Raw genomic sequence first — 12911 nt, forward strand, 5'->3', positions numbered from 1 at the left:
GGACCTAAGATACAATTTAACCTAATTTATGAGACATCAAAATAAATACTATTTCAAGTCATAGCTTTTTAGCCATTTGATAAGGAGAAATATTTCTTTAGCCAATAGGAAGACATGTATCACCCCTAGCAGGAATTAATCACACACACATACATGCGTGCACGCACATGTGTGTACACACACACACTCCTTATTGAAAATACCACCATATATCATAGTTATTTTGATGTATGATTTATTTCCTTACTACACTATATTTCAGTGTTCTAAGAACTTGGGCTTCTGATTTATCTTTTCAGCATCTTTATAACACAAAATACAGTGCCTTTCAAATAAAAAGCTTTAATAAATATTTGCTGGTTGAATCAGTAACCAGAAAAAAAAAACTATATTCTAATGCTTTAATTTAATAGCCGTTTATTGAACATGTATTACGAGGTAAGTTTTGTGCCAATCTCTAGGGAAACAAAGATGATGAAGATGCCCTTGAAACTCATAGGTGGGTAAATAAATAACACCCAAGCCCTGTGATAAATGCTTTGGGAACACAGAGGAGGAAGCAATTAATTAATTAACCTTAGTGGGAGCAGGGAGGACCTGTGGCAGGAAGATGGTGCCAAGAAAAGCCAGAGAGAAAATGTGGCTCTGGCTGGATATTAGAGGACAAGGAGGCATTTCTAAGAGTCAACAAAGGACAAGCATTCCAGGAAAAACCAATAGCCCAAGCAAAGACATGAAGATGCGACATTATTTTTAAACACGTGAAATTTCTTTTATAAGCTAACATTCCTCTTTAGCATAAAATTACCAAAAAAGGCCTGATGCACATGGCTGGGAATACTTTCTATTTATGTAGCAAGCCATATGTTAAAAGGAATTATTATTTGTGATTAATATCCACACACTGAGTAGATATTATACTGGGCCAAATGATGATCATCATTTCCTAAAATTTCTAAGATTACAATGCTACCTATGTAAATATAGAGGCTTGTAAACAAAATTACAACTCTTTTATTCCTTACCATTGTGGTCTATTTGAGCAGTAATCTTGCTTAACTTCATTAAAGGCTACTTTACTCATTAATAAAGTAGGGGTCACATTCTTCATACTACCATCTTTGAATTAAAAAGAAGACTAAACTGTGTAAATTATTTGTTTGAGAACTTTCTCTTTTCAAAATCAATCCCAATATATAAAGTATTCTTTAATAATAATCTTCCTTCACATATATAAATATTAATTTAATAAGCTCCAACTTTAGATTGTCCTTGTTAAGACATAATCCCACTCCCAATGTATTTCTCAGGCTCCTTTTTCCTGTGTGATTCGGGAAGCCTAAGAATTTCTGTAATTGGTCTATCTCACTAATAGCCCTATTCATTCAAGGATCTAGAAAATATATGATGCATATTCTGTTGCTGATCTTCATGCTTTATGCTTTGCACTGAACAAATACAAACATTTGTTCACCTATTCACTCAAAACTATTGAGCACCTAATATGCCAGGCATTGTTCTAGATGGTAAGGCCATACAATGAACAAAAAGACAAAAATCCTTGCTCTCATGAGGCTTACTTTCCAATAAGACAAGCCATAATCGACAAATAACTAAGTTAAGGGTTACAGGTTGTGGAAGAAAATTAGAGCAAGGTAATGGAGGTTGGGATTATAATGCCTACTCCGATCCATTTAGGTTTAGATTGACAATCATACCCACGAGACTTAAGAGGCTTCAAGTATACTACTGAGCTTTAGGAAAGGATTCAGGACAGAAAATAAAGGAGCATTACAGCACTGGCAATATAGATGACTTATACTCCCAGGCCATTCCTAATGTTCGCAAATCACTGCACACTAGAGATGAGATGTGTGTGGCAATGACAAATGAGTTAGGGTAGGCAGGACCACTCCTTCAGCTTATACTTTGCTAGTTAAGATGTATGTGATGAGCTTCTATTCATTCTCCAGAGCAGTTATTCCCCACACTCTCCCTTAGCCAGCCCAGTATCAGTCTCAGTAATAATGAATGTAAGTGATGCTTGTTCTACTACCTAGTAACTTCAGCTGGATTTTCTTAGATTAAGTATAGGAATGTACTATGAATTCCCTGAGTTCTTGGGTACTAGCAAATGGCATAATAGTTACGTCACTGGACTCCCACATAGTTGACCATGGTTCGAGTCCTGGAACCGGCAGCTTAAAACTCATGCTTTTCGCATGTGGGTACATGCCCAAGATCCCGAGAGGAGAATGGAGGAGAAGGGGTTTTGGTGGGGCCATCCCCCAGAGGGCGATTTCTCGCTTTCCGTCTCCCTGTCTCTCTCTGATGACTGCACGCACCCTATAGCAAAAATCTCTCCTAGAAAAAATTTGCTGAGTTATTACAAGGAAGATCATAAGAAGGGTCAAATCCCCCAGCATTTCTGAATATAGAGAAAGAGTCAAAGAACTGTTATCCCTTTTTTCTCAGAAACTGCATTATATGTGGAAACAGCTTGAAATTTTTAGTAGTGTGACTGACTGGTGGGTATCTGATTGAGAAAGCGATAATCTACCAAAGCTTGGACAAAGCATAAGAAGTGATCTGGGCAGGTATCTGTGGGGAAAGCACTACCAACAAAGAAAAGCTGGTGTCAGGCCCTACCATCTACATAAGGAATCTTTTTTTAAGAAACAGTAAGAGTAAACCAGGGAGCAGTAAAAGATGGTGATGTCACAGATAGCATGGAGAGGCCAGATCATGTAGGGTATTGCATCCTACTGTCTGCACTTTGACTATTACTGTAATTTTAACAGGATCCATTGCCAAATTTTGAGCACAGGAAGAATGTGAATATACTTCAGAATAATAAATAAAACAAATATCTGGTTGCAGTAGTGAAAAAAGACTTTAGGGTAACAAAACATGGGAAAAGAAACAGAGAGACCAGTAAGGGGTCATTGTTATCATTCAGTCAAGGGAGAACTGTAGTAACGCACTGACTTGAAGTGGTTAGATTCTGGACAGCTTCTGAAAGCTGAGCCAGGAAGATTTCTGACAGTCGTGTGATTTGACAAAGAGACAAGGTCGACTTTGAGGATTTTGGCCTGAACAACTAGAAGGATGGTGTTTCTGTCAATAAATATGGAGAAGGCTAGGTGTAGAGACAGTCTGGGAGGCAGATCAGGAGTTAAGTTCTGAGTATGTTACGGCTGAAATGTCTGAGATATTCTGGTGATAATATCAGGTCAAGATATTTGAATCTAGATTTAAAAGGAAGTTTGAACTGGAGATATAAATATGATAGCCCTTGACATGTAAGTACAACTTTAAGTAAAAGAATGGATGACATCAAGAAGTGAGTATAAATAGAAAAAAGAACAAAGAACTGAGTATCCTACCGTGCTCCAACTTTATGAGGTCTGGCAGCAGAGGTAGAACCCACAAAGGCCTGAGAGAGGGAAGTCAAAGGAGCGAACGAATGCCAAGTTAAAAAAATACTTTGAGGAGAAGGTAGTCTATGCTGGTTAAATGTGCAATACTGGTAATAGGTCAGGTACAATGAGGACAGAGAACTGACCATTGGATCTAGCAATAGAGAGGTCATTCATGACATTAACACAGAACGCTTTTTCCTGAAGCAGTATGGGAAAGAGCCACTGTAGAGTGGATTTAAGAAAGCATGAGAGGAGAGTAACTGGAAACAGTCAGTATAGACAACTCTTCTGATAAATTTTCCTTCAAGTACAGTAAACAAATAGTGCATAAATAAATAAAAACAAAAAGGGTGACAATTGGCAAGGAATTGGGGGTAAAGAGTTTTACTTGAAAGACAGAAATACCAGGATGCCTGCATGCCTATGAGGATGATCAAACGGGAGGGAGCAACTTGTGATGTAGACCAGCAGAGGGGGATCTGCATGAGTACCCTGTGTAGTACACAGATGGAAGACACTAGGTTCTCACATAGTCTGGCTTTAATAGGAATATAGACAGGTCATTAATACTGTAGGCAGGACATTGGAATGTGAGTGCAGATGGGAATATTTCTTTGGAACCAATATAATAAAGTTAAATTTTATTCAACATTTACTGTGGATCAAGCATCTTGTGTATCTAACATAAAATTTAACTATCATTTATCCTAATTTTAAAGATGAAGAAATTGAGGTAAAGACAGATGAAGTGACTTCTGATTGGAGAAATCAGGATATAGCCTCAGGTCTATCCAATTCTAACGGCTACCCTTTTACACACCATACACTATGCAGTAACAGGGTCTGTTAGATAATTTGTGAGGACTTCATGACATGTCTCCAAAACTTTAATAGTTTTGCAAATTTCAAGCATGTGAAGACAAGTTCGTTCCACATTCTGTGCCACAGTTGAGTATTCCATAGTACCTGAATGATCATAATTTCGACATAGATCCTTTCCAACAACTAGGTTGTTGGAAAAATCACGATGTATTTTTGCATAGAAAAACAAAAAAATACCTTAAGCTTTCTGACAGCCCAATGTAGTAACACAATCTACTATAATAATTGCAAAGAGGAAAGCATCAAATTTTGGCATCGATTAAATATGATTATCTGCAGATACATGCTTTTGTTCATTTTATTAATTTTAAAATTAGATCTATATTAACAGCATTCAAATATCCCTGAAAAACCTAGTATTTCTGGACATACTTATTTATCTATTCAAAGTTTATTTAGTTCTTCAGAGAGAGAGGCACCCCAACAAGGTTTTCATGCCACAATCCACACCTGGCCCCAGCCAGCCAGTCATCAGCATGGGCACATGTACATGTCTGACATGTATAGACAGACCCTAGGACCTCATGTGGTTTCAGGATCACATAGCCCTACATTTCCACTGCACTACCATGGTAGGCCTTGAGGTACTTTACTTTAAAGCTATTTATAAACAAATGTATTTTAATTTAATTTTGTGTAAACTTTGATACCATTAAGGAATATTTTTCTTTTGTAAAATCTGACAATTCTTCTGGCACAGCTAAATGTAGGGACAGAGAGGCAATCCAGTTGGAAAAATGAGGACTCCGCACAGCAGAGTTAATACCTCTTCCATCAGTGTTCTCAAGAGAGGGCTGAAACGTGGAGCTTACTTCTTTATATGGGAGAGAAAAATGTCAGAATTAACTATTCTATACAGAAATCTTCCTAAGGTATATCGCACACTTCCCTGATTTCTTAAACAGTGGAAAGAGATATTCTGCTTCCTTTGGTGTTCAGGTTCATCAGAAACAGGGAAGACTGGCAAACCATCTCAGCTGTGTCATTGTGACTACCCTCTTCCAAGCAGTTCCAAATTACTGTGCTTGTTTGAATGACTGTTCTTAAAATTTTATTTTTGTTTTTGTTTGTTTCTTAGTTTTCCTGTTTCTTCCAGATTGTCAGGTCATTACTTGCAACATATTTTTACCGTTTCTTTTTTTAAAGCTTATTTATTTCTTCTGTGAGCAAGAGACACATACCGGGAGAAAGAGCACCTTCCCGCTTGATCCACCCCAAGCCTCAGCCAGTCCGGATCATGGGTATGCATGAGCTTGGCATACCCAGACAGGTCTCTGGACACAAGCCAGCAGCTTTCCCACTTGGGTCAGTCTTGCAGAGCATCACGCTTTACCTGTACCACTGTCTGGCCCTAACATGTCTACTTCTCACCTCCCACAGTCTTGATGGTGAGCAGAACACATGGCCCATGTGAGAACTTATGGTGGTTTTAATAGCCCTCTTAAGACACGTGTGTCCTAATTCCTGGAACTTCTGACTATATTGCCCTTTTTGTCAAAATGGACTTCATAAATATGATTAAGAACCCAGTGATGGGAGCCAGCAAGTGATGTGGTGGCTAAGGTGGCTAGATTTCCCATAGTCAAAACTGCAGTTCAAGTCCCAGATTTGGTGACTTGAAAATCATGCCAGTCACATGTGCATACATGCCCAAAATTCCAAGTGGAGAATGGAGGAGAAAGGATTGCAGTGTGGCCATTCCTCCTGGGATGGGGGGTGATTTCTGACTTTCCCTCTCTCTGAAGACAATCTTGGGTTCTCTGAGCCCAATCTAATCAGTTGGATCCTTTCCAAGGGGAACGCTTTGGAAGGTCTGGTCAGAGAGAGATGCAATGATGAAGAGAGGTCATAGAGATCTGATGTAAGGACTTAAATCACCACTACTGACACTGGAAAGGGCAAGAAGGGGCCAAGAGTCAAAGAATGCATATGTCCTCTAGAAGCTGGAAAAGGAAGGCAACAGATTCTCCACTAGAGCCTTTAGAAAGAAGTCCTGTTCTGCTGACACTTGATTTTAGCTCACTTAGCCCCATTTTGGACTTCAGATCTCTAAAACTGTGTACTATTATAAGTATACATTACTTTTTGCTTGTTCGGTTTTGGTAGAGGTTTTTGTCTTTGGGTGTGTGTGCTCTCCAGAGAGAGAGAGAGAGAGAGAGGGATGGATACAGACAGTGAGAGGGAAAGGAAAGAGCACCTTCCCGCTTGATCCACCCCAAGCCTCAGCCAGTCCGGATCATGGGTATGCATGAGCTTGGCATACCCAGACAGGTCTCTGGACACAAGCCAGCAGCTTTCCCACTTGGGTCAGTCTTGCAGAGCATCACGCTTTACCTGTACCACTGTCTGGCCCTAACATGTCTACTTCTCACCTCCCACAGTCTTGATGGTGAGCAGAACACATGGCCCATGTGAGAACTTATGGTGGTTTTAATAGCCCTCTTAAGACACGTGTGTCCTAATTCCTGGAACTTCTGACTATATTGCCCTTTTTGTCAAAATGGACTTCATAAATATGATTAAGAACCCAGTGATGGGAGCCAGCAAGTGATGTGGTGGCTAAGGTGGCTAGATTTCCCATAGTCAAAACTGCAGTTCAAGTCCCAGATTTGGTGACTTGAAAATCATGCCAGTCACATGTGCATACATGCCCAAAATTCCAAGTGGAGAATGGAGGAGAAAGGATTGCAGTGTGGCCATTCCTCCTGGGATGGGGGGTGATTTCTGACTTTCCCTCTCTCTGAAGACAATCTTGGGTTCTCTGAGCCCAATCTAATCAGTTGGATCCTTTCCAAGGGGAACGCTTTGGAAGGTCTGGTCAGAGAGAGATGCAATGATGAAGAGAGGTCATAGAGATCTGATGTAAGGACTTAAATCACCACTACTGACACTGGAAAGGGCAAGAAGGGGCCAAGAGTCAAAGAATGCATATGTCCTCTAGAAGCTGGAAAAGGAAGGCAACAGATTCTCCACTAGAGCCTTTAGAAAGAAGTCCTGTTCTGCTGACACTTGATTTTAGCTCACTTAGCCCCATTTTGGACTTCAGATCTCTAAAACTGTGTACTATTATAAGTATACATTACTTTTTGCTTGTTCGGTTTTGGTAGAGGTTTTTGTCTTTGGGTGTGTGTGCTCTCCAGAGAGAGAGAGAGAGAGAGAGGGATGGATACAGACAGTGAGAGGGAAAGTTAGAAATCACCCCCAAGGGGGAATGGCCATGCCACAATCCCTTCTCTTCCATTCTCTTCCCGGGATCTTGGGCACGCATGCACAAAAGCCACAGTGAGTTTCAAGCCACTAGGCTCAGGACTCACACTGTGGTTGGCAATGTGGGAGTCCACCGATGTAATTGCCAACGCATTTGCTGGCCCCAAGTGTGCGTTTTTTGTTGTTATTGCTAAATCTGTGGCAATTTGTTACAGCCACAACAGGAAAAATAAAACAGACCCCAATAAACATACTTCCTGAATGAATTAATGGATGAATGTACACACAGTATAGTGATATTCAAACTATTACAGGTGAGGAAAGTGAGTTGCCCCTGGTCAGATTCTAGGCCCTCAACTGCTATTTTAAGCAAAGAAGCTCAGCTCTTTTCTGTTTTGTTTGTTCATGTCGCTGAGTAGGGTTTTGTTTGAACAAAGGTTTCCAAGGGCAAGGAAAAAAAAAAATACATGCTTTTGGAAACCATGGACAGAACATGGACACAGAAACCTTCCAAGCACCTTACTGCATGATCTCAAACAAGTCAGCTAATCCCTCCAAGTGTTGTTTACCAGCCTACAAAATGAGACAGGAAAATTTTTGCTTCTCCCACCTCATGAACTGATAGTTAGAATCTAGTGGAAAACTATTCAGAATACAGGTGCTATTCAGCTGTTTGTTGTGTGGTTTGTGGCTTTGGATTGTATAGGAAACAAGGGAGACAAGTGCTTCAGAAGTGTTTGAATGAAACAAACTGATAAAGGACTTTATAGAGTAAATTGTTTAGGAATAAAGAGTATAACCTTAATTTTATTACTGTTTTTAATTGACAGATAAAACTGTATTTACCATGTGCAACATATTGTTTTGAAATACATATACATTGGGAAATGACAGCATGACCTAAAGGTCATACATGGATATTTTAATGATTTTGTACATGGATATTTTAATGATTTGGGCTTTAAGATGCTTTTTTCAATTTACTTCTTAGTTCTCAGCTTTCTCAGCTGGTTTTAGAGAGGCTTCAGTTTGATAGACAACTGACTTCCAATTAAGTCAGGTGTTGCAATGTATCAATGAAATACTTATCTTTGTTTTCTGTCTCTTCCTCTTTCTACAACTTCTGGAACCTCCAACAATGGTATATGGGTGCCCAAAAGCGTGGGTGTGTGCATGCGTGTGCATGCACAATGAAGATATAATGCTGAAGTAAAATGTCCCTCTGTTAGAGACTTCTGCTCTACATTGTATCTTTTCAATTTGGTCAAGCATCTCTCCCCCCCCCCACACACCCCCAACATTATCTTTGTCTGCATGAGACATTTTTCTTTGGCAACTTTGTTTATAACATCCTACAACTTTTCTCTCTAGGTCAAGCTCATCTTGTGATAACCTTTGATTTCAGGACAACCTTTCATTGCACAGACACTTTAAATTAATCTTATGGTTCTTGATTTTTTTTTAAATTTAGAGACATGCATCATAAGTGTCCCTGCATACACCCTACAACATAAAAAATCACAATGATCCTCTCATTGCCCAAAGTTGCCTTCAAATTTTTTTGTTTGTTTTTAGAGAATTTTTTGCTATATGGCACGTGCGCTCACCAGAGAACAGATAGAAAGCAAGAAATCACCCCTGACCGGGAAGGCCAGGCTGCAATCTCTTCTCCATTCTCTTCTCAGGATCTTGGGCCTGCATGCAAATGCGCCTAGTGGGAGTTTTAAGTGCCAGGTCCAGTACTTGAACCACAGTCAACTACATGCGAGTCTAGCGACATAACTATTACGGCATCTGCTGGTCACTATCTTCAAATTAAAAAAAGAAAAATAAAAAACAAACCACATGAGCAATCTGTATGCACTTTGGGACTAAAACACACAGTAGAAATGGTCCTGGCAGAGGGAGGTAATAGTGACTAAATTCTTATTCAGTGGTAAATGACATATTGATATAGCAGGTCCTTTTCTGGGAGCTGGTTTTAACAGTGACAGGAAGGATACTTCAGAAGAGGGGGAAAATTTTACAGGAAGATGAGACTTTAGACCTCAAAGGCGAAGGTCTTCCCTAATTCTTATTTTTGTTGTGAACCAACCTCAATAGACTCACATTCATGCAGTCACCAATCTCTCCTGAACAGAGAGGTTTCCTTACAGTAAAAAGCCACCAAGCCCAGAAAAGGAGCTGCAAAGCCCCCCAAAGCAAATTATTTACTTCATCCGAACATGTGTTAAAACAGAGAAGTCACACTGCAAACAACTTTCCTTCCTTAGAAATTAACTTGCATGCAGCCCAACATCAGGGGAACATATGTTCAAGAAATCAGAAGGTCCCAATCTTCTAAACTTGAAGATGATCCCAAAACACTTTTTTTCTCTGTGAACATGAGAAGCCATTTTAAAATATGCATCGCCATGGTCTACATTACAGACTTCACAAAGTCAAAAAGGTAGTGGAGTGTCTCTGTAGCTCGTTTTCATTATGCACAGACCTACAAAATGGTATTAGAACTGCCCTGAACAAAACAGCAGCTGCTGCCAAAAACAACATTCATCTTCTCTTTAATCTCACATGCCAGCTATCGAAGCAGGCAGTTCCCTTGTAGCTCAAATGTGCTTTGGAAGAAAGCCAACTGGCTCAGCTACCCAGAGCTAGGAAAGCAAGTTACCAAGATTCAGGTATGGTAATTAGTCCTGAGTTCAGGTCTTTTGAGGTCATAGGAACCATATCCTTCAAAAAAATATCTTGAAGTAAAACTATAACAAAATTCTCATTTGGTTCTATAGGGCTTTCTTCAGATTTCTTTATTGCTTAAAAATGTACTATTAAACATTGCAAAGAAAATGCTCATTCATCCTACTCAGACCCAAATTCTTCTCTAATGAATGTTTAATAATCTTAAAGAGATGAAGGAAACATTTAATAGATTTGTGTTTTTTAAACTGTACTCCTATCAGTAAAGCAGATGTTAGAAGGACAGCTAAGTGAAATTCAAACCATTTTGAAATCCAAATGATGTGGTATAAAATCTTAGGAAGATACTCATCTACCTCTGCCATGTAGATCTTTTTGTGAAGAAGTAAAAAAAAAAATTTAAGAAATGGTGATCATGGGCCAGGCTGTGACATGATTATTAAAATGGCTGTATCCTACAAGGCTGACCTCATGGTTCAAGTCCCAGAACCACAAGGCAGGTTGAGAAACATGCCCAGCACATGTTTGTGGGAAAAGGAGAGAGAAATGGAGGAAAAGGGATTGTGGTATGGCCATCCCCATGGGAAGTGCTTTCTCACTTTCAATCTCTCACTCTCTCTGTCTCCCCCTTGGGAACATACATGCCCTAAGAGTGGTGACTAAATTATGTGGTGAATAAATTCTTATTACAAAATCTAAACATCTTAGAATGGAATTATTTAATATAAAAAGCATACAATGGTGTTAATGTAATAAAAAAATTCAAAGATTTCAGTGCATTTGATCTACAGGGGAAAATAAAGGAAAAAAATCTATGATAATTAGTCCTTATTATACCAGTAACATTTAAAGGTGACATTGCACAAAATATATTGAATCCTAAAGGCCACACAAGATGAGCAGTTTACAGTTATTATTCATGTAAGTCTCCCGTCAGCTAGTTAAATAGTACTACTCACTTCTGTAGGGGAGTAAAACATACTTAATTCATAGAGATTAAGTAGCTTCCTATGGCCACTCTGCTAGTAAAGCTCTGGTTTGAGTATAAACCAAGACCTACCACTATGCTGGGGGAAGAAATACTAGACCAGTAGATAGTAAAACTATTTCATTTATATTTAATGTATTATTAAATTTTACTTAAAATATTCATGTTGTAGCAAGGGTATTGGTTCCTTTAACTGAATGAATTTTCTAATTAAAACCACAATGTAAAGTCATTTCTAGGTTGAACTAAACAAGTTGTGCAGGTAAATCAAGCTCACTTAATGTAGTCTAAAGAACATTTACAGGGACCAGCAGTTAGCATGAGGCTATGTCCCTGGACTCCCATGTAGTCGACTGAGGTTCGAGTCCCGGACCCGGTGGCTTAAAACTCCGGGCACATGTACGTGCGTGCCCAAGATCTCAAGAGGAGAATGGAGAAGAAGGGATTGCGGCGTGGCCATTCCCCCGGGGAGTGTTTTCTCGCTTTCTGTCTCTCTATCTCTGTCTATCTGTCTGGTGAGCACACATGCCCTTTAGCAAAAGCCTCTCCCCCCAAAAAAGAACATTTACATAGCTAGAGGGAAAGGGAAACTACATAAATAAACAAAATGATAAGTTGTTCCTTCTGATAAAACAAAGCTGGGTACTATCAGACTTCTAATAATAATACCCCAAGAGCCACTTTCTCATTCAACAAACATGTATTGCGTCATCAGAAAAGTCATGATGTATTTTTCTACATTTTTCTATGCAAAAATGAGTCATGACTTTTCAGACAACCTAATATACATAAGATAAAGACAGAAAAAATATATTAACATTGGTCTCAGGAAGCTCAAACTACTGCAGAGCACAGCAAGGTGGGAATCTCTGGGAGAGGAAAGGCCAGTAGACAGAGCTAAGCCCGACTGGGCTGGGGGACACTGAGGGAGGACTCAGACAGCTCAGAGAAGGAGGTAACCAGATCACAGGGAATTGGAGAAAAGGTCCCTTACAGAGGAAGTAGCAGTGCCCACAAAAGTGAGAGAACAGGCACATTCATAGAATTTCGTGTTTGTGACACCACTGGAAAAAGAGTTTCAAGAAATAAGCAATAATATATGAGGGCCTCTCATTTTGGCTCATTGAATCCGATTTTATCTTAAAGGAAATGGAGATCTCTTGAAAGATTTCAAGCAGGGGAGTTGTAAGATCTGATTTTTTTCCCAAAAGGTTTATCAAGCTTCAGAATGAAGGAAGGCATCAGACTTACAGGAGGGCAATAGTCCTGGGGGCAGGAGCCAATTAAGAGGTCACCAGAGTCCACCAGAGTTAAGATGAGAGCCTCAGCTAGGGCAGTAGTGGTGACAATGCAGAGAAATGGACAAATTTGAGGATACAGAAGTAGAATTGAAGATCTATGAGGGACAGAAAGTGGTGGGGCAAAGGAGGAAGAGTCACAAAGAACTTCCAGGTTCTAACCTGGATGACTGGGCAAAAAATGGTCCTAGTCACTGAGCCAGATATGTAGGAAGAGAAGTAAACTGGACATTGGGAATTATCACCAAAACCTTACAGAATTCATACACATAAGGAAAACATTCTATCCTGAACCACCTGCGAAGGAGATGACAGAATGAGAGCCAAACACAAGAGACATTGGTTGGTGGTAGGGTATAGTAGCCAGTAGAAAAGAAAGTATGATGAAAAAAAAAAAAAAAAAAAAAAAAAACACGGGTA

The 12911-nt window shown here is 39.5% G+C and overlaps 1 protein-coding gene across 2 annotated transcripts in view; it reads right to left on the reverse strand.

Annotated features, from left to right (window-relative positions):
• The window catches only part of KITLG (KIT ligand), an 88037-nt gene that overhangs the window by 49175 nt on the left and 25951 nt on the right, over positions 1–12911 (reverse strand). The gene's annotated exons all lie outside the window — the stretch shown is intronic.

Source organism: Tupaia chinensis, unplaced genomic scaffold (assembly GCF_000334495.1).
Source record: "Tupaia chinensis unplaced genomic scaffold, TupChi_1.0 Scaffold000423_1, whole genome shotgun sequence".
Classification (NCBI taxonomy): Eukaryota; Metazoa; Chordata; class Mammalia; order Scandentia; family Tupaiidae; genus Tupaia; species Tupaia belangeri.